The following is a 26,052-nucleotide window of genomic DNA, read 5'->3' as shown; positions in this document are numbered from 1 at the left end:
CAGGAAGTATCTGCGCTTCTCCTTCCAGGGGATTCCCTGTCACTACAACCTGCCGTTGGGTTCCTCTCTGGTTCCACGCACGTTCTCCAGATGCCGCTGCGCTCTGCAGGGATGAGAATCCTCTTTTATGTGGACCACCTGCTCTTGCTGGCTCGGTCCAGAGAGGAAGCGGCGGTGCAGACCAGAGCTCTGGCTCCACAGCTGACAGAACTGGGTTCTCCATAAAGTGCTAAAAGGTTGTGTTCTGCGTCCCAGCTGCTAGGAGCTAAACTGGGCCACCATGAGAGCCCAGAGCAGACGCTGTCAGCGCTGCTCCGCCGGGTCACACCTCCACACAGTGACAGCTCTGTCCGTCATGCGGCTGCTGGGGATGACGTCAGCGGCCCACCTGCTGCTTCCGCTGGCTCTGCTTCATAGGAGGCGCCTGCCTGCAGAGATGCTTCACCCGCCTGCGCAGAGACCCTGTGGCCAGAAGAGGCAGAGGATGACTGCAGTCCCTCCGTCAGTGGGAGCCCACCTGGCCCACTGGGGAAACCCCCCCACTGTGTCAGAGGGAGTTGCCCTCAGCAGACCAGAGTCACACGTCCCGCTGTTCACAGACGCTGTCAGGCTGGGAGGAAGGTGTCTGTCCCAGGTAGTGGCAGAGAAGTGGCCACACCACATGTCTCTCCACATAAAGGTGCTGAAGCTGACTCAGCATTTTGCTCCTCCATCTGCTGCGGGACCAGCAGCTTCTGATCCACACCCACAACAGGCTCACAGCAGCGGCATAAAGCGCCAAGGCTGCTGCTTTAGCTTGAAGATGAATCCAGAACAATGTGAGCTGAAACTCTGTTAAATGATCCATGTTTAGAACATTGTGGCTCTGAGAACCACTGTTCTAGCAGAACCCTGAGCCAGACTAGAAGACAGCAGCATTTTAAACAGACGCCAGAGCCATCAGACTTAAATATCCAGCAGCAGCAAGTGATCATGGATGGATTTATGTTCAAGGAGAGTTTATTGTTGGCTGCTAATCTCCAAGCTCTAGTGCCCCCCCCCCCCAACCCTAAGCCCAGAACATCTTCATCAGCAGCCACCACTGCTGAGAACCACACCTTGATCTGGACCTTCACACGTCATGATAACATGTTCTGGTTCTGCTGGCTTTAACTCTTTAAATCAGTTCTACTGGATCACATATCAGACATCAGTTCATCATGTTTCTGGCACTTTTACATTCAGGGACATTCATTTTCTACATTTGATCATTTATTTGTTCATGTTTCAGTTTTAACCTCCATCCTGGTGGCTTCAGCTCACATCTTTCATTCTTTATTCAGATTGATAGAATGCAGTTTGTCAGAGATCAGCTGTAAACATCTGGTCTCTGCGCTGAAGTCCAACCCGTCCCATCTGACAGAACTGAACCTGAGCTACAACAAAGACCTGAAAGATGGTGGAGTGAAGGAGCTCTGTGGTTTCCTCCAGACTCCCCTCTGCAAACTACAGACACTGAGGTCAGACTCCATGTTTTAGTTCTGATATCTGTGATGTGAAAGTTGTGTTGACACTAAACTGCAGACATCTGGCTGATATTCTACTGATCCACACTGAGGATCTTCATGGTAAAGTCTGCTTTCTTCTTCACTGCTTTGCTCCACTTAAAGTTTCTTTTTCTAACTTCCTGTCAGCATTTATTCAATAGACAGCAGAAAACATGAAACAATGAGCTGAATTTCAGTTTAGAGTTGCAGCTTTTATCCAGAACTGAGGAAGAGAGGAGAAATAAAATGCTGATGTTTCATTTATTTGAAGGTTTTTAATCTCTTTAAACCTTCATCAGGTCAGTTTTTCTCCATTTTCTACAGGATGATGTTAAAATAATTGAATAAGTGGATGTAATTGAGCTGAAAAGCAAAGTTCAGATCTTGTATTGTAATAACTCTTTGCTGAGTTTGTTCCTGGACTTGGAGCCAGTTTTTAATGTTGTCTCTCTGTGTAACTGAGTCTGAGCTCTGATCTCAGGTCAGAAGCGGACAGCATTGGGACCCCCAGTGTGTAGAAATGCCCCTCATGTGAAGCGGCTCAGACGGGATTCAAGCCAGTTTAGAAAAGTCAATTTCAGCTCCTGGAATCTGTGTGACAGGAACAAATCTAGAATCCCTGATTGATGCTTCAGCACTTTTAGAAGCTCTGAAGGATTTTACTGACTAAAACACTCAGACACAACATGTCACAGTAGCAGGTTCTGCTTCTGGGAGCTTCAGCTCCTAAAGTCAGTTTAAATGAAATATTCTCCATCACATCATGTTTTTTATGGCTGTGGAATCAGTAAAATAGTTCATTTATCTGCATTGATCTCCATTTGCTCATAGTTCCTCCACTAAAATCTTTCTTATCAACAGCCGACATCTTTTATAAACTCTTATTTTTCCCCTTACTGTAGAGCGTGGATGTTGGGCTTCACCTTGTGGTTGAAATGATGTGTGAAGGCCAGTTTAAGTAGCAGCTTGAGGGCTGCATAGATGGAGCTCAGAATAATACGTGTGCCCACATCGCCATCTTACCGGGGATCAAATGAAGGAGTATGGTAAACTCAATTGTCATGGTTTTCAGGTGACGAGTCCACATGCAGATACGAACGGGAGGCAATGCACAGTTTTAAGATATTTTATGTGGAAAACAGGCAGGTCTACGGACAGAACTACAGGTGAATCGGCTGGGTCAGAACGTCACGGCTGGAAAGTCTGCAAGAGAGTGAGTGAGTACTCTGAAGGAAGAACAGAACCCGGAGAATTGCTAGAAGTAGCGCTGCTTACCATTAGGCTGGGCGGACCTAACCGGGAAGAAGTAGCGTCAGGAGAACTCTATGATACTACTCTGCTGGAGATAGGCGGCTAGTGGCTGAGGATGGCTGATGTAGCTGGCGAGGGATCCTGAGCGAGCCTCATCGGCAACGGTTGACAGATGGATTGACCAGAGTGAACACAGAACCAACAGAACCCGGGAAAGGGGATCTCAGGCCTCGCTGGGTAACTTCCAGGAAGTATGAGGGGAGCGCCAGAGCAAAATCTGAGCAGGCAGGTTCCGCTGGTCTGTTTCTTCAGACGAGACGTCAAGACAGGTGAGTGCATCCAAGCACCAAAATCTGAAGCAACAGAGAGGTTCAAAAATTAATCCAAAAATGAAGAGTAACAAAAAACTCACAAGCTGGTCTCCAAGAGTTGGGACTGAGGCCACGTCGTACCACGACTGGTTAAGGCTCCGGCGTCTTCCATCTGTCAGCGCTCTGCTTAAGAAGCCAGAGGAAGCCGCCTGCAACGAGCTGCAGGTGTGGGCCACGCCCCCTCAGCCAACTAGACACACCTGAGGAGTAGAGTTAGAGCAGCAAGACACAGAGAACCCTGACATCAATAAGCTAAACACAAAGGCAGAAAATCAAGACAAAAAACAGAATGGTCTGTTTCTGAGGCTGAAGGAGAAACAGTTGTGAAGACAGAGTTTAAAATAGTCTTAAACGGTCAAAGGGGGTGTGTCCTTTGGTAAGTGGAATCTGATCAAACTTACTAAAGAAATCAACTCACTGGGTGAAAAGTGAGAAATGTTAAAGTGTTAAGGGATGGATCTTTGCTGATCATTTGTAATGATGTTAAACAAAAAGAAAGGGCTCTGAATATAAAAAGTCCTAGGTGAGAATGTGAGGGGAGAATGTTAGATAACAGGAAATATGTGTGCGGTTTTATTTCAGGTTATTTCCCCTGATGTTGATGACATTAAATCTAATTTATCAGGAGGGAAAGTAGTTGAAGTCAAACGGTTGAAAAGAAAGGAGAAAGGAGTGATAGTTTTTCTATCATGCTAAAGTTTGAAGAGAAAACTCTAGCAGACAAAGTGTTTGTGGGATAAATGAGTTCTGATGTTAAACCATTTATTCCTCCACCACTGCGGTGCTTTAAATGTCAAAGATGTGGACATGTGGCGGCAGAATGCAGGGAAACAGAAGTGTGGGAGATGTGCTGGTGATGATGAGTGTGGAAATGTGAGGAAGGAGCTCCTTTGAGATGTTGTAATGGTGGAGGTGGACATAGTTCAGGTTTCAGGGGATGTGTAGCTAGTAAAAGAGCTGTGGAAGTACAGAAAGTTAAAATCACTGCTGGGATCACTGATGCAGAAGCAGCTAAAAAAGTGCCTGTTCCACCAATGATGCAGCCAAAGAAAGTGACAGGGCTAGAAGAAGGAAGTTCTGATTGTCTGAAGGCACCACGATTAAAGATGACACTCTACTCATGAAGAAAGAGCATTTGGTTTATTCATGGTGGAGGTTATAAATTACACTGCTCAAAGGAAAACAGAAAAAATGCAATAATTGTGAAGGCAGCCCAAAAGTATCTTGATTTTAAGAATGCCAGCTGGGAATCAATTAAGGAGAAACTGAACGAGACGCAATCTTCTCTGCCTCAATCATGCAGTGGTGGCCCTTCTTCATGTTAGTTATATTCCAGTGGAAGGAAAGAAGTCTCATTAGTGATGGTCTAGAGTTTAAGAAATACATTTCTGATCTGATAATTAAGCCTCATCTGATTTACATTCAGGAAACTTGGCTTAAGCCCCAATTAGATTTTATAATTCCTGGATATACAACAATTAGGAATGATAGAAAGGAAAGACAAGGGGGAGGGCAACTTTTGTGGTAAATGGTATAAGATATAAAGTGGAATGAATAGGGCAGAATTATGAATCAATAGTTGTTAAGATCTGGATAGGAAATGGTCAGATTTTAGTGATTAATCTATATAATTGTAGCAGGAAGTTGACCATTGAAGATCTTAATGAAGTAAATGAAGAGCATGAAGGAAAGACTGTATGGTGTAGTGATTTCAGTTCACATCATGTTTTATGGGGCAGTCTAAATACAGATGCAGATGGATTGGTCACTGAAGAGTTTCTAGAATTACATTCACTGCTCTGTGTTATAAAGCTTTTAAATTGGTAAGGAGATGCCATACTTCTGAGACATTAATTCAATATAAGAAAGCTCAAGCTATAGTTAGGAAGACTGTTAGAGCAGCTAAGAAGGCATGTTGGAGGCAGTGTTGTAATTCTATTGGAGGAGAAACCAAGTTATCTGAGGTATGGAGAGCTATTTAGAAAGTTAATGGTGTTAGAAGAACTTTTCCTTACCTGTTCTAGAATTTAACGGGAAAATAGCTGTTAGTGATAAAGAAAAAGCAGTTATTAGCAGAAACGTTAATTAAAGTACATAGTTCAGAAAATGTATCTGAAGATATAACGAGTTATAAAGAGAAGATTTTATCTGAAAATCCAGGAGTCACTAATAAGAGAATGGTTACAAATCAAGATCTAGATCTGCCTTTTACTTTGTATGAGCTGAAAAAAGCAATTTATAATGTTAAACAGTCAACACCAGGAAAAGATGGAGTTTGTTCTATAATGCTTAAACATTTAAATGATAGATCTCTGACTGTTCTTTTAAAACTGTTTAATCTGATGTGGGAGACGGGGATTATTCCTGCAGCATGGAAACAGTCAGTTATAATTCCTGTGTTGAAGCAGGTAAAAATGCAGCAGAGCCTTCAGACTATAGGCCTGTAGCTCTGACATCTCAATTAGGGAAAACTATGGAGAGAATTGTAACAGAATATCATCTTTTCTAGAAAGTAAACATTTATTCTGTCCTTTTCAAAGTGGTTTTCATAAAGGGAGAAATACGATGGATGTGGTTCTGTGCCTGGAGTCAGAAGTAAGGAAAGCTCAAAGAAATAAAGAAATAGTGATAGCTGTGTTCTTTGACATAGAAAAGGTGTATGAGATGTTATGGAGAGAGGGATTATTGATTAAATTAGAAAAACTTGGCCTAAGTGGTGAGATTTCTAACTGGGTTTTAGATTTTCTGTTTGGTAGAGAAATAGAAGTTAGAGTTGGGGCTGATTTCTCTACTAGATATATTGTTGAGAATGGTAGCCCACAAGGCAGTGTGTGTAGCCCAATTCTGTTTAATATTACGATAAATGACATTTCGGATGAGATAGATGGTAGTAGAGGGAAATCTTTATTTGCAGATGATGGGGCTCTGTGGGTGAGGGTCAGAATCTGATATATTTGCAGAAAAAGATGCAGGAGGCCATTTTGAAAGTGGAAGGTTGGTAAATAAATTATTTAGAATGTCAGCTGCAAAGTCCCAAGTTATTAGTTTTATAGAAGACATCAGGAAGTTAATTTAACTCTTTATAATCAGAGGCTTGAACAAGTGAATAAAGTCAGGTTTTTAGGGGTCATCTTTGATGAAAAGTTACCTTGGAAACAGCAGATAGAATTAGTTCAAAATAAATGTAAAAATAAATAATTTGTTGAGATGTCTTTGTGGACAGGAATGGGAGCTTCAAGAAGTGCTGTTGGCAGTTTATCAGGCTCTTATGAGATCTTCCTTGGATTATGGCTGTATAGCATATATGGCAGCTGCTGACAGTCATTGGAGAAAACTTGATAGAGAACAAACACAAGGGTTACCAGTATGTTGTGGAGCTTTCAGATCATCTCCTTTAGCTGCTTTGCAGGTTAAACTGGTGAGCTTCCATTAAGTTTAAGACTGTTGGCAACATCATAAATCTGATTGGAACAGCTTTGATGGATTGGGGACATAAAAGCTCCACATTTGGCTTTGGAGCTTTTGTGTCCCTAATACACCTTAAACTGGTTGCCATCTGCCAATAAAAAACAAAAACAAAACAAGAAGACTTTTGACTTTTAACAAAAAGTTCAAACAATTTAATAATTTAGTTTAAAAACAAGTGTCATTTACATAAAATACTTAAATAAGAAGCTTGTTAAATTGAAGTTCTCCTCTTTCAGACACTTCACATAAAATCTTTTTAAAACCCCACAACTGCATAAAATCCTCCATGTTCTGCGTGGCTCTGTGGAAGTGAAACTCCAGCCTAATTCTGGCTTTAACGTTGCACTTCCACAGAGCCACAGCATCAAGGTGAGGTCCTCCCTGCAGTCTGTCTCTACGGGACAAATAAATAGCCATCTTCGCCTCACTGATTAAAAAGTTTAAAAGTCTGGCCTTTGCCTTATAACTTTTATTTTGACACACTCCTCCAATAAATAAAGAAGTAGTAAAAACAGTGCCAAAAAGACTAAAAACATTTGTTAAAAGGCTAAAAATGGTCTTTAGTCTGTTACAGTCCATAAAAACATGAAAAACGTTCTCAGACACACTGCAGAAAGGACACTCGTTTAAAACAGCCCGATTAATAACGGATAAAAAAGAGTTTGTGGCGATGGCACCGTGTAAAATCCTCCATTGGAGATCACCAGTTCTCTTTTTAATTGGAGGCTTATATAACGTCCTCCACTGGGGTGCTCTACCAGCAAGTCTATCAGTCCATAGACTTGCTGGTCCTTGGATTATGGCTGTATAGCATATATGCAGTGTGTGATTTGCAAAAAAACCAGAGGGGGAGATAATTTCTAAAGTTTTATTAATGAATAAAAGTTTTATTAATAATGGTTAGCTAGCAGGTGCTCTTTCGGGTAGCTAGTTAGATCCAGTAGGTTAGATTATTTAAACTTGCGCCATCTACTGTAGGGCAGCGGCCGACTGGCTGTGTTCCTGGCAATGCAAGGCCTCAGTCAATCGTTCCGATGGACAGTTGTACTGGAACTGAAATTTCGATTGTAATGCAAATTGCAGTTGACTAATAAAATTGATTGATTGGTGACTAACCGCTTTGAGCAGAAAATATAATAATACTCTTTAAAAACAAACAAAAATTAAAGTTTACAAATGAATGAAGGACACAAAAAATCTATTAATATAAATTTTGAAAAATCCATAATATTCAGGGGTTAAAGCAAAAATGAGGGGCTGGAGTGTAGGAGCCAATTATTTTTTGTTATTAATTAAAGTTGTATTTTTTGTGTATAATATAGTGAAGGTTATTTATTTTACTTTATTGTTTGATATTTATTTTGAGATTATGTGTTGGTTATTTAGTTTTCTTTGCTTCTGGTTAGTTATGAGTAATTTGGGTGGATTAAGTTTGTTAACAGGCTGTCAGTGGAAGGACCAGCATGCATCTGGGTGGACGTTTGGTTTTTTACCAGCGCAAGAGAAACAGGGAGAGAAATGTTTGTCAATTTCTGTTTGCTTGCTTCCAAGAGAGAAATAAACCACAAACTAAACGACTTTACCTGGAAAACAGATTTATTTTTTTGCCTGCGTAAATTACTCGTCTAAGGTGCATTTGTGGCCCTTGTGGATTATTGGAGATGTCAAAGCTGGGCCACAGCATCACTTATTCGTTCAGCTACATAATAAGAAATGTTTAGTTTGTCTGGATTCCTGCTCATGTAGGTATAGAAGGAAATGCAGAAGTAGATATATTAGCTAAACAGGCCCTGAAATCAGATAGTATTAACTTATGTGTTCCTTTAAGCAAAAGTGAGGAAAAATCTATGATTCAAAATAAAATCCATAAAGTTTGGCAGGAACAATGGGCTAATCATGACACTGGTAGAGATTTATATGAAATTCAAAAGACTGTGGGGGGTAATAGTTGTATGGATGGAAGGCAGAAAGAAGAGGTAGAACTTAATGGTTCTCTTTCCAGAACAGGGGAACATGAAACAGGGACTTGTAATTACTGTAATCAGACGGAAACAGTGGAACATGTCCTATTAGAATGTAATTAGAGGAACGTCAGCATTTAAAGTCGATACTAAATAGAGGGAAAATAGGATTTTCTATGCTTAATCTTTTTGGAAATTAATCATATTCTGTTAGAAATCAATTAGATATTTAAAAAACTCTAGGGGTATTGAATCGTATTTAAAGTCTGTATATATGTGTGTATGCATGTGAATACACATACATACACACATATGTGACATGTGATTACTAATGCATTGAAGTATTATAAATTTCCCTCTGAGATCATCGATGACCACACTCCAGTCTGGTAGGTGGCGGTAAATGCACCTTAACTTGGTTCCCAGCCACCAATAAAAACAAAAGAAGAAGAAGCAGAAGTGTAATTTCCTACACAGAGGCTGTCATTGAATGCATCATGAGTCTGGCTCAGAGAGCTCAGCAGGAGAAGCCTCAGAGATTCTGGTTCTGCGGCCATAAGTCAACATCTCCATGTTAAGCTGCTTGTCTTTGGACTATAAACTGTAATGTGTGCCGTGGTTTGTCCCCACGATGATCCACAGTGACTAAGTGAGCTTCAGTCTGAGGTAGAAGACGCTGAAGCTTTGTGGACTGTGTTTAGCCGCTAGCTTAGCATAGCAGCTAGCCGATGCTAACAAGCTGGCTGATGGACTCTAGGCTGCTGCTTTAGCTTGAAGATGAATCCAGAACAATGTGAGCTGAAACTCTGTTAAATGATCCATGTTTAGAACATTGTGGCTCTGAGAACCACTGTTCTAGCAGAACCCTGAGCCAGACTAGAAGACAGCAGCATTTTAAACAGACGCCAGAGCCATCAGACTTAAATATCCAGCAGCAGCAAGTGATCATGGTAGGATTTATCTTCAAGGAGAGTTTATTGTTGGCTGCTAATCTCCAAGCTCTAGTGCCCCCCCCCCCCAACCATAAGCCCAGAACATCTTCATCAGCAGCCGCCACTGCTGAGAACCACACCTTGATCTGGACCTTCACACGTCATGATAACATGTTCTGGTTCTGCTGGCTTTAACTCTTTAAATCAGTTCTACTGGATCACAGATCAGACATCAGTTCATCATGTTTCTGGCACTTTTACATTCAGGGACATTCATTTTCTACATTTGATCATTTATTTGTTCATGTTTCAGTTTTAACCTGCATCCTGGTGGCTTCAGCTCACATCTTTCATTCTTTATTCAGATTGGACAGCTGCAGTTTGTCAGAGATCAGCTGTAAACATCTGGTCTCTGCGCTGAAGTCCAACCCGTCCCATCTGACAGAACTGAACCTGAGCTCCAACGACCTGAAAGATGGTGGAGTGAAGGAGCTCTGTGGTTTCCTCCAGACTCCCCTCTGCAAACTACAGACACTGAGGTCAGACTCCATGTTTTAGTTCTGATATCTGTGATGTGAAAGTTGTGTTGACACTAAATTGCAGACATCTGGCTGATATTCTACTGATCCACACTGAGGATCTTCATGGTAAAGTTTGCTTTCTTCTTCACTGCTTTGCTCCACTTAAAGTTTCTTTCTTTTTCTAACTTCCTGTCAGCATTTATTCAATAATCAGCAGAAAACATGAAACAATGAGCTGAATTTCAGTTTAGAGTTGCAGCTTTTATCCAGAACTGAGGAAGAGGAAGAGAGAAGAAATAAAATGCTGATGTTTCATTTATTTAAAGGTTTTTAATCTCTTTAAACCTTCATCAGATCAGTTTTTCTCCATTTTCTACAGGATGATGTTAAAATAATTGAATAAGTGGATGTAATTGAGCTGAAAAGCAAAGTTCAGATCTTGTATTGTAATAAATCTTTGCTGAGTTTGTTCCTGGACTTGGAGCCAGTTTTTAATGTTGTCTCTCTGTGTAACTGAGTCTGAACCCTGATCTCAGGTCAGAAGCGGACAGCATTGGGACCCCCAGTGTGTAGAAATGCCCCTCATGTGAAGCGGCTCAGAGGGGATTCAAGCCAGTATCCGTCCGTCCGTCCGTCTTCTGCCGCTTATCCGGGGTCGGGTCGCGGGGGTAGCAGCTTCAGTAGGGAGGCCCAGACGTCCCTCTCCCCAGCCACTTGGGCCAGCTCCTCAGGAGGAATCCCAAGGCGTTCCCAGGCCAGCCGGGAGACATAGTCCCTCCAGCGTGTCCTGGGTCTTCCCCTGGGCCTCCTCCCGGTGGGACGTGCCCGGAACACCTCACCAAGGAGGCGTCCAGGAGGCATCCTGACCAGATGCCCGAGCCACCTCAACTGGCTCCTCTCGACGTGGAGGAGCAGCGGCTCTACTCTGAGTCCTCCCCGGATGACTGAGCTCCTCACCCTATCTCTAAGGGAGAGCCCAGACACACTACGGAGAAAACTCATTTCAGCCGCTTGTATCCGGGATCTCGTTCTTTCGGTCACGACCCAAAGCTCGTGACCATAGATGAGGGTAGGAACGTAGATCGACCGGTAAATCGAGAGCTTCGCCTTTTGGCTCAGCTCTCTCTTCACCACAACGGATCGGTACAGCGCCCGCTTCACAGCAGACGCTGCACCAATCCGCCTGTCGATCTCCCGCTCCATCTTCCCCTCATTCGTGAACAAGACCCCAAGATACTTGAACTCCTCCACTAGGGGCAGCACATTCTCCCCAACCCGGAGAAGGCACTCTACCCTTTTCCGGTTCAAGACCATGGTCTCGGATTTGGAGGCACTGATTTTCATCCCGGCCGCTTCGCACTCGGCTGCGAACCGCTCCAGCGAGAGCTGTAGATCACGCCCTGATGAAGCCAATAGGACCACGTCATCCGCGAATAGCAGAGACGCAATCCTAAGGCCACCAAAACGGATCCCCTCAACACCTTGGCTGCGCCTAGAAATTCTGTCCATAAAAGTTATGAACAGTATAGAAAGCCAGTTTAGAAAAGTCAATTTCAGCTCCTGGAATCTGTGTGACGGGAACAAATCTATAATCCCTGATTGATGCTTCAGCACTTTTAGAAGCTCTGAAGGATTTTACTGACTAAAACACTCAGACACAACATGTCACAGTAGCAGGTTCTGCTTCTGGGAGCTTTAGCTCCTAAAGTCAGTTTACATGAAATATTCTCCATCACATCATGTTTTTATGGCTGTGGAATCATTAAAATAGTTCATTTATCTGCATTAATCTCCATTTGTTCACACATTACCATTCATGAGGTGCTTTGCATCGAGCGTTTCTGCTTGAATCTGGGCGTGTAGAGGGCAGAACCTGAGCCAGAACCTGGTACCAAATGTATCGCTACAGCTGGGATCTAGAAAGGAAAATGGCTGCTGCTGTGCCTGAGCATGGTTTGATTCATCTGAATATTTTTACCATACTCCATTTTCTTTTTCTTGGTGTTCACTTTTAGTACGGATTCCACACAAAGTTTCTAAATGAGAGCCAGGACTGTAAAAACTGCTAAACAAGTTTTAACTGTTGAAAGTTCTGATATTGTTGATTGTTGAAGAGCTGAAGTCAGCAGGTCTTTATTGAAGCAGCAGCTTGTTGTCATTAATATTAATGAGAGTTCTTTAACTGGTTCTGTTGGACTGTTAGAACCTGCATCCTGGTGGCTTCAGCTCACATCTTTCATTCTTTATTCAGATTGTGGAGATGCAGTTTGTCAAAGATCAGCTGTGATCATCTGGTAACGGCGTTGAAGTCCAACCCGTCCCATCTGACAGAACTGGACCTGAGTCACAACAACCTGAAGGAGTCAGATGTTCAGCAGCTGCAGGATCTTGTAAAGAGTCCAGACTACAAACTGAAAACTCTGTAAGTAGATGGTTGGAGTGAGTCCAGCTGCTGTCAGCAGAACTGTTCTGAACCCAGTTGGTACCAAAGCAAAGATCCAGTGTTTCCAGTAAAGCTGCAGCTTCTCAGTGGGAGGAGAATGGTGACAGGCTTCCTGATTGGACACAAAGACAACAATGAGCCAATCAGAGGAGCCAGCAGCTTGTTGTCTTCCTGTCTTTGTGTCCATGTGAAGATGACTGTTGTTGTTGTGTTCATGTCTTCCAGCTGACAGCCTTCCACCATGTCTAGAGACAGTGGTCCTCATTCATCAAGCTGTGGAGCATCAGATCTGATCTCACACTCTTTGTTCTCTCGTTTTATTAGGAAACAGCTGAGCAATTTCATTTTAAATCCTATTTGCTCAGGATTATTTTTACCTAGGGAGCTCATGTAATACATAAGGAAACAAACACCACCTAATCACATATCAGAAAAATCACAGAGATACATATTCATATTGGATTAATATTATCTGAGCACATCTGAGTTCAGCAAAATATACAAGGTAATTTGCAGGGGAATTTTACTTTACAAATTACTGACATGGCACATTCACGGGATTAGAAATACAGACAATCTCCATAAGCTTTACAAATCACATCTGATCCCTAGATAAAACTAATCCCAATTGAATAGGGCTTTAGTCACAGCTCTGAGATCAGTCTAACTGCAGCCTGGAAATCACTAGGTCTCATGTCACATCATTACATTTCAGAATCAGAATGCCTTTTACTGTCATTGTACAACATGGTCCACACATGTACAAAGATATTAAAGTAAGCTCCAGCCAGTGCAGTTATCAAAAAGTCAGATTGTCAAAAATATAAACATTATAAACATTAAGAGGTAAGCTCTATGTAATGAATCTCACGAGCCATACCTGGCAATTCACACAACAAGAGCATGTTTCAAATAATTTATTAAAAGTCAAGGTGTAGCCTAAATGATGAGCCTCTGGGAGAGGAACTGCAAGGGAGAAAGGCAGGTTAGTGACTGGGAGTTTGCGAGGGGAAATATTAGCTGCACCAAAGAAGCCACTAACCTTAACTGGATTCATAAAGATCGTTGAATCCAATGCTGAGTTCTTTCTCCTGAAATAGTCAGGCGATGTGGGAAAAACACAGAGGCAGTCTAAGATCATAGACGGGGGATTGAAAAAAGGCAGAGGTACAACAGGGGAAATCCAGCAGACCCAATCCAAGTTTGTTTCCAAAATCCAGATTCAGATTTCCGACAGGCAGAGGTACAGAAAGGGCAGAGGTGAGAGACAGAGTCGAGAGGCAGGCAGGGGTCGATGTCCAAAAACTGAGAGCCATAGGAGTAACCAACAAGGGCAAGGCAACAGGCAGGAATCTAAAGACAATCAAAAGTCGAACAGAGGCAGGCAGGCTAGGAATGCTGGAAGATCTACTCACACTGGAGTTTTCAAGAATCTGTTACTGGCACACAGAATGAGGCAGGCTTAAATAGTGCCAAACGCAGGTGCCAGTAATCAGAGCCAGAGCAAGCACCATACAGAAGGCTAAGACAGACGACAGAAAAGTAATTACAGCAAAAGCTGTGATCATTACAGTGTACAGTCCTGGGTTTTAGGTACATTGCAGAAAAAAGATATGTATGTAAATTTTTTACACTTTAGGATAGAAACTATAAATATCTTACATGGTCACAATTGCACAGGTTTTTTTCCTGTTGCTTATCATTGCCTGTGTGAGTTCAGGGTGGTTATCGCCTTAGAGAAAAACTGTTCCTGTTCTGTTTGTTCTGGACCTAATGCACATGTAGTGCCTCCCTGAGGACATTAGGTCTAACAGTTGAAAGCCAGTGTTGAACCTGCATTTACTGATAGTTGTGGCTCTGCTGAGGCAGCAGGAGTTATAAATGTGCTGGTGAAGATTCTCAGTCATCCAGGTCATCGTCATTCCAAAAAAAGTAAAAACCAAAACAACTGGACTTTTTTCCAAAGATTGAAGACCTTTAATGAGCATGCGTAAAGGTCAATTGAGATTTTAAATTTTTTGAGTTAAGAAAGCTTCCAGGATAGGAAGCGAAACATCTTCAAACTTTGGAAAAAAGTCCAGTTGTTTTGTTTTTTACTAGTTTTTGAAATGAGTTGTAAATGTCTATCAGAGAAGGGAGAGGACAATCTTTTGGGTTTACTTTACAACTTTTTGGAGCATCTCCCTGTCTGCAGCAGTGCTGCTGCCGTACCAAACTCTGATACAGTATGTCAGCTGGCCGTCAATGGACGATCAGTAGAAGTCTAGTTTGTGCTTCCTGAGGTCTGGAAGGAAGTGTAGCCACTGCTGACACTTCTTTTTGATGGCTGCAATGTTCTCTGACCAGGTGATGTCAGAGAAGATGGGGACACCAAGAAAATTGGAATCTACTCTCCATAAAGAGTAGGTTCACCATAAATGAAAAGGGGGGCTGGGTCAGTGCTTCCTGAAGTTGACGATGATTTCTTTGGTTTTCTTGGTATTCAGTTTATTCACTAAAGAATTTATTGATCACAAGGTTGTTTTTGGGCTGAGCTGCAGTCGTAAGTGAAACAGTATCTTATTCACATATTTATTCTGCCATGGGTAATGGAGACATTGAAATCAGACTAATATCTAAGAATGAAAGTCTGGAAATGACTGTTGGACGATTAGACAATGTTTTCCTAACTGATGTGCAGTTCAGTGAAACATTTCAACCAATCCTTGAAAATCAGCCTGTTTTGGTCTGGTTACCTTTATGTTGATCTTTCCTTTTGTATAGTTGTTCGTCCCAGTCCTGCTACATTAGTCCAATAAGTGTAAAGGCATAGACTGACGTTGTGCTAATGATTATAGACACATTTATGACACCTAACCTAAACTAAATCTGATTTTCTTAATTCTTGTTTTCTGTGTCCCTTCAGTGATGTTGATGTGGCAGATGGAGCTTCGACAGAGCAAACTGGTAAGTGCTGAAGCTGTGTTTGTGCTGAACTTGGTGATTTCCAAAAAAATTAATCCAGTTATTTAGTCATTTGTTAAGGACGTGATTGTAACAGGCAGGGCAGTTGATTCTAAGGAACAGGAAGCAGAGCAGGCCCTGGCTATAGGCAGTATTGGTGCCATGGATTCATTTTTTAAGTGCATTTAGATTTTTGTTTGCTTGTTTCTCTTTCTTACTAACAGCCTACAACTAATACTGTTTTGTATACCAATATTTTGTGAAATATCTAAAAGCCACTAATAGTAATATCATCTTTATTGTCATTGAAACATACATTACAATGAAATGTGTTCTCTTCTTTTAACCACTATGACTTATATAAAGCAAATTAGTCTTCTGCTGGCCAGACAGGACAGAGAGTGCAGCTCAGTTAAACATGCACCAAGTAGACAGAGACACTGCTGATGCTAAGCACACACCAACCACTCCAGTCTGTTTACAGGGAAGCAGTTAAGCGGCATTGAGGGTGTCACTGATCCAAGATACAGAATAAAAGAAGAGGATGCAACCAGGACAAACAGAGAGGTAAATATGTTTTTTTAAATCAATAATTAATGTTTTGTTGCTAGCTCACTTAATTGGAGCAGAAATTGGAGAGAGCATAATGTTTCATGCAGCAAGTGAACTGTTAGCTAAAGCTAGTTTACTTTAGCTGTGACATCATCCAGAGAAGATAGATCACCTGCTATTACCATCTAATGTAGAACAGATTACTGGTGCAAAGCCATGTACAATGCAGACGACTCTCCCTGTAGCTCTACGGTTCCCCAGGAGTGAATGCTGCTTGTAGGGACTTTGATGCAATCAACTGGTTTCCTTATATAGGACATTTTTGACCAATCTGTATATTCTGATTGAATTTGACTTTGTAAAGTGCCTCGAGATGACATGTTTCCTGAATTGGCGCTGTATAAATAAAATTGAATTGAATTGAATTTAGAGGAGGGCTGCCCAATACATCGATCGCAATATACTGGTTGATCGCACAGAGGGTGTGGCTAGATCGCATGACATTAAAAAGTAGGGGATCCATGATAGGCTATAATCCATCTGTACTATGACCTTTTTCCATATTGACATACGGGGAGAGGATGGATGGATGAATGGATGGATGGATGGTGTGAATGTGAGAGAGGAGCTGTAGAAAGTACTGCCCATGAAAGAATATATGAGAGGAGAGGACATTTTCCAGTCTTTCAAAAGCTTTATTGAGAAAACCAAGCTCTCGTGGTGCTAACTCGTGTCCATCACCACAGATGGAGCACCTGTGATGGTTGGACGCTGGAATGGTTTCATAGCTAAGTCTATGGAGGTCGATGCTTTCCTGGACTTCCTATCTAACTATCAACGCTTGTTGATGTGTTATGCAGTAAAATGCTTAACTTGAAAGACATAATGGATGTAAACAATGAAGATAGCCTGTTCTATTCCAGCTAGATCTCGCCAAAGATGTCTGTTCTGCGCACATCTGGATAAGGCTGACTGTGACCACTCCAAGTTTGTGCTATATACTGACATGAAATGGCTCAGGCGAGGGAAATTTTTGCAAAGATTTCGTAAGCTCTGTCTAGGGATTAAGGATTTTTCAGTAGCCAAACATGCAGATGCACCCAATTAAATGATAACCAGTGGCTGTAATACCAACATGGCGATCTGACCAACATCCTGAACAAACATAATGTAGAGCAGCAAGGAAAAGACAAAATTGTAATCAATATGATAAGCTCAGTTAATGCTATCAAAAGACAGATGAAACACCTGTCCTCAAGGTTTCAGTGCCATGATTTGGTAAACTTCCAGGATGTTGCGCCAGAGCTGGAGATGCAGGAAAAGAAACCTGAGCAACTTAACAGTGCACAGCGCACAGAGCAGACTGAGGACTGTCTGTTAGAGTTTGACGGATGCTTTGAAGACTTTGCTTTACTGGAGCCAGTTGCTACTTTCATGAGCTAGCCTTGTCGGGAGGATACAGAGGTGGATTTCCTTGCATTAAAAATTGCAACGCTGTTTCACTTGAACTCGTCCAGTGTTGAGAATGAAATTTTGACTCTGCAAGCTGACATTGAGCTGAAGACCAGGGCTCATTGACAGTTCTGGAACTTACTAACAGAGGAAAAACTACACCAACATGAGGAATTGTGCCACCTCCCTGACTGCATTATTTGGTTCCATCTATATATGCCAATCAGTCTTTTCCCACATGAAAATAATGAAGTCCAAATACCGCTCTACCATGACTGATGATCACTTGAAAGTGTGCATGAGATTGGGTAGCAGCAGCTATTGTCTGGACTATGTGGCCTTGGCTGATGTCATTCAGTGCAAGTCAGCAGTTTAAGGCAGACATGTTCACAAGTCATTTTTTGCAAGTCCAAGTCAAGTCTCAAGTCTTGAGTAGGCCTGTCGCAATAATCAATTAATCGCACAATAAATTCTAATCACATCAATTAGTCAAAATAAGTGCAACAATTTGCGTAAGCATTCTTGTCAAACACGACAGCTGCAGGATGGGAGTTTTAGGATTTAAACCAAACGATGCCACCTATTTAATTAATCAGACTCAGAAGGCCAATATCTACATGCTCCCTCTAGTTCAATTCAATTCAATTCAATTTTATTTATATAGCGCCAAATCATGAAACATGTCATCTCAAGGCACTTTACAAAGTCAAGTTCAATCATATTATACAGATTGGGTCAGATTATACAGATTGGTCAAAAATGTCCTATATAAGGAAACCAGTTGATTGCATCAAAGTCCCGACAAGCAGCAGTCACTCCTGGGGAACCGTAGAGCCACAGGGAGAGTCGTCTGCATTGTACATGGCTTTGCTGCAATCCCTCATACTGAGCAAGCATGAAGCGACAGTGGGAAGAAAAACCACCCATTAACGGGAAGGAAAAACCTCCGGCAGAACCGGGCTCAGTATGAACGGTCATCTGCCTCGACCGACTGGGGTTACAGAAGACAGAACAGAGACACAACAAGACAGACAAACAAGCACAGAAGCACACATTGATCTAGTAATCTGTTCTACATTAGATGGTAGTAGCGGGTGAGCCGTCTTCTCTGGATGATGTCACAGTTAACAGAACGCCAGACCAGGTGTACCTACTATGAAGAATAATAATTGGAGTTCAGATAATAAAAAACATCAGTTACCATAACTATGCAGATGACACACAGCTCTTCATCACTATGTCACCAGGTGACTATGAACCAGTTCAGGCACTGAGTAAATGCTTTGAAGAAATCAATACGTGGATGTGTCAAAACTTTCTTCAATTGAATAAAAACAAAACAGAAGTAATATTTGGACCAATAGAGGAGAGATCAAAGGTTAGCACACAGCTTCAGTCGCTTCAGTCGCTTCAGCTAAAAACCATTAATCAGGCCCGAAACCTGGGTGTAGTGATGGACTCAGACCTGAACCTCCAAAAGCATCTAAAGACAATTACAAGGTCGGCTTTCTACCACCTGAGGAACATTTCTAGGATTAAAGGACTGATGTCTCAACGGGATCTGGAAAAACTAATCCATGCATTTATTTTTTAGTCGAATAGATTACTGCAATGTTTTTTTCACAGGTCTGCCTAAAAAGTTGATAAGACAACGGCAGCTGACTTGTTGTCTAAACCTCCCATTGGCAAATTTGATTTATCTAGTTACAATCCCTAATTTTATTTCTTCGGATTAAGGCTGTGAAATGTCCATACAACATGTAATGCTGGTTCACACAAAAGTAGACATACATTCACTATTTTAGATCTAAATTTGTTTTGTGCAACTAATCCCTTATGTTTCGGAAATGCCATTCTGGATTTCACTTAACTTTAGAATATTTTTTTTTCCTTTTTATTATTTTAGATTTCATTACTAAACAACTATTGATGTTTGTAAATTCCAGGCTCCATCAAGCTTCACACCAGAGGTGGAAACTCAGCATCCGCAGGTTTCATACAGGTACGCAACACTGTTGCTGCTAAAGCTGATAATGTGTTCATTTCACAAAAAAAAAAAAAAAAAAAAAAAAAAAAAAAATAAAAACTTTGGATATATTTAACTTACACATTTATTGTAATGCACTGAGAACCCGATAATACAGCCAGACACGGTCTTACGCTTAAAAGGTTTATTGAAATGTGGCGGTACCAGTGTTTTACAAATGGGCAACTTGAATTAATGAAAACCAATTTAACAATTATAAAGTTGCAATTAATTCTTCTTTAAGTCACCTTTAAGGCACACAGGCCTCAAGATGAGGCTTGAGACAATCTCACCCAATTCAATAATTTTATTTATCGCACAATTGCTTTGGGTTCAGTTTGATAAAACATACATTAAAACCAATCACACAGTAAAATGGCAGTTTGGATCACTCTAGGTGACAGTGCAATCAGGGTAATGGCATACAAAAGAAACACAGCAAACAAAAATTAAAGAAAATCATGCACCAAACCAAAAAGTACCACCACCCGGAAAGTCCACCGCCAACACCACGAGCTGGCTGTTCCTGGCAAAAATACAATGGACACTCAAATGACATGCATTAAATGATACAGTTTAGTCCACAACAACTGAAGCAGCAGTTACAGTTTAGAATCCGTCTTGGGGCACACGGCCACACCACAGCTCACGCCGCCCAGAGAAGCACCAGAAGAATCAATAGAGCTGGTTGCAAACCAGCCCAAATCAGCCACAGTGGACGAGGGCCAGGAGCAAGCTTTACGGCAACCAGGTTGATGGGTAGTCAGCAGACGATGGATACCCAAGGTAGCAGGCGAGCGGCAGCTCGGAGTAACAGTCTGGCAAACAGCCAGCCAAGGACAAACAGCAGCGTCTATCAAAAGTAGATGTCAAAAATAGAATCTGAACGTGTACAGAAAATAAGCTTCTCACTTACCCCTGACCTCTGTGTAGTGCCTCAGGCAAGGAGGGGAATCAAACAGTGTACTGTAGTGATGTTACGTTATGTGCCGAGGCTTCGAGGCGTGTGTCGAGTAATGGAGGGGGCCTTTCCGTGAAGCGCGTATCGAGGCTTGCTTCATTTAGGGGAGGAGCCGAAAACGATGACGTCTGAAGCCTCGCTGGCCGGCTGTACCACGTGACTGCTTCGGGAAGTGGTTCAGATGTTGGCGCGGCTTCGACAGCTTTAGAAAGCCCACAGGCTCCATTCAAAATGTGGGTTGTTGTAGGCGAGTTGCGGTCAGTAGAGAGAGTGGATAGAGTTTTGATAGTTTGGATAGCAGAGTTTGGATAGTGGTTATTTAGTTTGAGACAGTTAGTTTGGTGTTTGGAGAGTTTAGGAGAGAGATAGATAGATAGGAGATCAGTGCTCTCAACTCTCACGCATTGACCGTCACTAACTCCACACGCTCACACGCAAACATGGCATTTTTCACGCAAACATGGCATTTTTCACGCATAAAAATCCCAACGCCCATCTGGGCAGCGGACGATAAAAACTCCGCCTTCTGCTAAGATGTTTCAGCTTCTTTCACAGCTTGTGGCCATCAGTAATTCCTGCTGCAGTTCATGTTAACAGAGCAGCAGGAAGAGCGATCAGAGTTATGAATAATTTTAGTCTTAACCAGCGGTTGAAAGTGTGCCTATAAGGTCCTGTACTACGTACGCAGGAGGGGAGGGGGGGGGGGGGGGGCTGCTGCCAGATATTGCCTTCATTCAGAACCAGTGATGGCTGCACTCTGGATCATAAAACAGTTCTGCTCACCAGATGCAGTTTAAAACGCTACGTCTGGTTATAAGTTGTTTTTATTAATTCTGCATTTTTTAACTACATGCACCGTATTTCTGTGCCTCAGCGCTTCGATGCGCTTCTGCCGTGCGCTTTTTTCAGGTGCGCAAAATTACGTTACTTGTAATTTGGGTGCGCGCTTTCATTTTAAAGAACTTGTAACATCAGGAGGCTGATCTCAGACCGGTCAGCTCCTATGATCACTGTATAGGAGCCCTTTACAGTTTTTATTGATGCATTTCCACCCTGTTTATCCGTCGCACGCAGCGCACCATCGGGTAAAATCCTCCCACCTCACCGCCCAGAGCGCACTGAGGAGAGCAATAGAGATTTGTCTGGTCGACTGAGATGAGAAACCTGTGGCTGTGAAAGGTGATATAGGTTATAAACTGTTACTGTCTAGAATTGCATTGAGCTGAAAAGAGAGGAGACATCAGCAGCTGGATCGTGCGTAAAGACGCAGCGGGAACCTCTGTGTGCTTCAGTGTTGCTGCTGAGGGGAAACTGTGGGACCGTATAGTACTGGGCTAATCATTGGTCACAGTACCCCAATCTGTACATACTTGCACTTATTTATTTATGCACCCCGGCATCATCTGTGCCATGTGAGCGTGTCTTTTCAAAGGTTGGAGAAGTAGTATCAAAAAAAGAGAAATAATTTGAAACCAAAAACTGTGGAGAAATTGTTGTTTCTTAATAAAAATGCATGAAATCATCCAAGTTACACAAGCATTAGCCTATTCACTACCCCCTGCCTAGTTCCACAAGCACTTTCATTGTCCTCTGCCTGATTAAGCCCATGCCATTTTTCTAGAGTCACAGAAAAACATTATTAAACAACATCCTATATCATGTCACTACTATTTTGGGAATAATTACACACAGAGAATACATTCAAACAATATTTTATTGTACACATGTGTTTACAAAATTTATGTAGACAAATGATTTCGTCCTACACCTTCTGTGAAGTCATTCCCAAGAGCCATAATAGACAAAAATGATATGCATCACACGTGTTAAGATACAGCTGGCTGTGATTATACAACTTGCCAGTAGGTGGTGCTGTGTGCACATGAACCGTCAAGAAATGAACCTTTTCTCGAACCAGTTGGCTGAGTGGTTCAATGCCTCATGAGGCTTCATCTCGCCATCACTAGTGTACTGGCCACCTGGATACACATGTAAAGCTGAGCTAAAGCTAAGCTAAGCAAACATTAAGAGTGTGGGAAGCTTCTTACCTTCCGATGGGCTCACCACCTGTCGGAGGGGCCAAAGGGGTCGGGTGCAATGTGTAACGGGTAGCAGTGGAGGGCGGGGACCTTGGCGTTCCGATCCTCGGCTGCAGAAGCTGGCTCTTGGGACGTGGAATGTCACCTCTCTGGTGGGGAAGGAGCCTGAGCTTGTGCGCGAGGTTGAGAGGTTCCGACTAGAGATAGTCGGACTCACCTCGACGCACCGCTCTGGCTCCGGAACCAGTCTCCTTGAGAGGGGCTGGACATTCTTCCACTCTGGAGTTGCCCATGGTGAGAGGCGCCGAGCTGGGGTTGGCATACTTGTTGCCCCCCATCTCGGTGCCTGCACGTTGGGGTTTTCCCCGGTGAACGAGAGGGTGGCCTCCCTCCGCATCCATGTGGGGGGACGGGTTCTGACTGTTGTTTGCGCTTATGCGCCAAACAGCAGTTCAGATTACCCACCCTTTTTGGAGTCCTTGGAAGGGGTACTGGAGAGTGCCCCTCCTGGGGACTCCCTCGTTTTGCTGGGGGACTTCAACGCTCACGTGGGCAATGACAGTGGGACCTGGAGGGGCGTGGTTGGGAGGAATGGCCCACCTGATCTGAACTCGAGTGGTGTTTTGTTGTTGGACTTCTGTGCTCGTCATGGATTGTCCATCACAAACACCATGTTCAAGCATAAGGGTTTCCATATGTGCTCTTGGCACCAGGACACCCTAGGTCGCAGTTCAATGATCGACTTTGTTGTCGTTTCATCTGACCTGCGGCCGCATGTCTTGGACACTCGGGTGAAGAGAGGGGCGGAGCTCTCCACCGACCACTACCTGGTGGTGAGTTGGCTCCGATGGCGGGGGAGGAAGCCGGTCCGACCGGGCAGGCCCAAACGTACTGTGAGGGTTTGCTGGGAACGTCTGGCGGAGTCCCCTGTGAGGCGGAGCTTTAACTCCCACCTCCGGGAGAACTTTAAACACGTCCCGAGGGAGGCGGGGGACATTGAGTCTGAATGGACCATGTTCCACGCCTCTATTGCTGAGGCGGCTAGTCGGAGCTGTGGCCGCAAGGTTGTCGGTGCATGTCGTGGCGGCAACCCTCGAACCCGCTGGTGGACACCAGCGGTGAGGGAAGCCGTCAAGCTGAGGAAGGAGTCCTACCGGGCTTTTTTGGCCTGTGGGACTCCGGAAGCAGCTGATGTGTACCGGCAGTCGAAGCGGCAGGCGGCTCGGCTGGTCGCCGAGGCAAAAACTCGGGCGTGGGAAGAGTTCGGAGAGGCCATGGAGAAAGACTTCCGTACGGCTTCGAAGCGATTCTGGTCCACCATCCGGCGTCTCAGGAGGGGGAAGCAGTGCAGTACCAACACTGTTTACAGTGGGGGTGGTGTGCTGCTGACCTCGACTCGGGACGTCGTGCGTCGGTGGGCGGAATACTTCGAAGACCTCCTTAATCCCACCAACACGTCTTCCATTGAGGAAGCAGAGCCTGAGGACTCTGGGTCGGGTTCTCCCATCTCTGGTGCTGAGGTTGCCGAGGTTGTTAAAAAGCTCCTCGGTGGCAAGGCTCCGGGGGTGGATGAGATTCGCCCTGAGTACCTTAAGGCTCTGGATGTTGTGGGGCTGTGTTGGTTAACGCGGCTCTGCAACATTGCGTGGACATCGGGGGCAGTTCCCCTGGATTGGCAGACTGGGGTGGTGGTCCCCCTATTTAAAAAGGGGGACCGGAGGGTGTGTTCCAACTACAGAGGAATCACACTCTTAAGCCTCCCTGGTAAGGTCTATTCAGGGGTTCTGGAAAGGAGGGTCCGTCGGATAGTTGAATCTGGGATTTAGGAAGAGCAGTGTGGTTTTCGTCCTGGCCGTGGAACACTGGACCAGCTCTACACCCTCAGCAGGATTCTTGAGGGGGCATGGGAGTTTGCCCAACCAGTCTACATGTGCTTTGTGGATCTGGAGAAGGCATCCCGCGGCCGGGATGAAAATCAGTGCCTCCAAATCCGAGACCATGGTCTTGAACCGGAAAAGGGTAGAGTGCCTTCTCCGGGTTGGGGAGGATGTCCTGCCCCTAGTGGAGGAGTTCAAGTATCTTGGGGTCTTGTTCACGAATGAGGGGAAGATGGAGCGGGAGATGGACAGGCGGATTGGTGCAGCGTCTGCTGTGAAGCGGGCGCTGTACCGATCCGTTGTGGTGAAGAGAGAGCTGAGCCAAAAGGCGAAGCTCTCGATTTACCGGTCGATCTACGTTCCTACCCTCATCTATGGTCACGAGCTTTGGGTCGTGACCGAAAGAACGAGATCCCGGATACAAGCGGCTGAAATGAGTTTTCTCCGTAGTGTGTCTGGGCTCTCCCTTAGAGATAGGGTGAGGAGCTCAGTCATCCGGGGAGGACTCAGAGTAGAGCCGCTGCTCCTCCACGTCGAGAGGAGCCAGTTGAGGTGGCTCGGGCATCTGGTCAGGATGCCTCCTGGACGCCTCCCTGGAGAGGTGTTCCGGGCACGTCCCACCGGGAGGAGACCCAGGGGAAGACCCAGGACACGCTGGAGGGACTATGTCTCTCTGCTGGGAACGCCTTGGGATTCCCCCGGAGGAGCTGGCCCAAGTGGCTGGGGAGAGGGACGTCTGGGCCTCCCTACTGAAGCTGCTACCCCCGCGACCCGACCCCGGATAAGCGGAAGACAACGGACGGACGGACGGACGGACGGAAGCTTCTTACCACAGGAAGAATTGGTCTGAGATAAATGTCAGTCTTTCATGCGTGCATTTGTATGCAGCTGGCATGCAGCACCAGCAAACGGCGAGGTCTGAACCAGAAGACAGACATGTCTGCCAGGTGAGGGAGGGCCCTTTATATACAGACAGCACCACAACCAATTAGATTCAGGCCCAGACCTGTATGGTGCGTTCAGGGACAGCAGGGCATACTGCCACAGAAAAATAAAACAAAACTCGATGCTTGCAGATTCAAGTCCAGGGATCCGTTCTTCGTACGTCGCTAACTCAGTTAGCTGGATTTGATTATTGACGATTTGGCATGATCTTGGATCGTTTGGTTCTTCGAAAGACATCCTGCACTTGTTGTCATAGCAACATGTGCGTCAACTTAAACCTGCTCACTAACAGGTTTATTTCATGTAAACAGGATTAGATCACGGCTGTATAAGCGGAGGAGATAGGGAAGTCTGTCGTAGCCATGTCCATTTTTACGACAGCAACCTGTTGCTGAAAGTGCAAGAATAATTTGCAGAGTTTTTCGAATTAATCGCGTATTGCGCAATATACAGGATCCTTTAGCGCAGCACGACAGTGTAGTAGAGAGATTTCTCTTGGTGGCTGTTATAAACAGACAAACATCATTTAACAGTGGCTTTTAAAGAGGAAAAAGTGGTGTTGGAGCCATAAATATAAAATATTTAAGTTATTTGTATGATAGTTTGCTTTTTATTTTTATCATATTCAGTAAGAAGATTTGTTCAGGTCATTTTATTGTGAAGCTTAGTTTTACTTTGAAAGGCTGGCTTCCTGTCGAGCCGTATATTGTATTAGAAAAAACTATGGATGGATTATCTAGACACGGAGCAATACAGTTTTGCCGTGTAAACTGTGAATGACTTG

The 26,052-nt window shown here is 43.7% G+C and overlaps 1 protein-coding gene across 1 annotated transcript in view; it reads left to right on the top strand.

Moving 5' to 3' along the window:
- The first annotated feature begins 1,331 nt into the window (after nucleotides 1-1,331).
- LOC110367911 overlaps nucleotides 1,332-26,052 on the top strand; it is a 35,471-nt gene continuing 10,750 nt past the window's right edge. The window contains exons 1-6 of the mRNA XM_036129725.1: nucleotides 1,332-1,499; nucleotides 9,875-10,048; nucleotides 12,282-12,452; nucleotides 15,379-15,419; nucleotides 15,901-15,983; nucleotides 19,367-19,422. The gene's annotated coding sequence lies outside the window, so the exon portion shown is untranslated. The remainder of the gene's footprint in view (nucleotides 1,500-9,874; nucleotides 10,049-12,281; nucleotides 12,453-15,378; nucleotides 15,420-15,900; nucleotides 15,984-19,366; nucleotides 19,423-26,052) is intronic.

Source organism: Fundulus heteroclitus, unplaced genomic scaffold, assembly GCF_011125445.2.
Source record: "Fundulus heteroclitus isolate FHET01 unplaced genomic scaffold, MU-UCD_Fhet_4.1 scaffold_207, whole genome shotgun sequence".
Lineage (NCBI taxonomy): Eukaryota > Metazoa > Chordata > Actinopteri > Cyprinodontiformes > Fundulidae > Fundulus > Fundulus heteroclitus.
The sequence above is the reverse complement of the archived record's forward strand: the minus strand, read 5'-3'. Positions and strand labels throughout refer to the sequence as shown.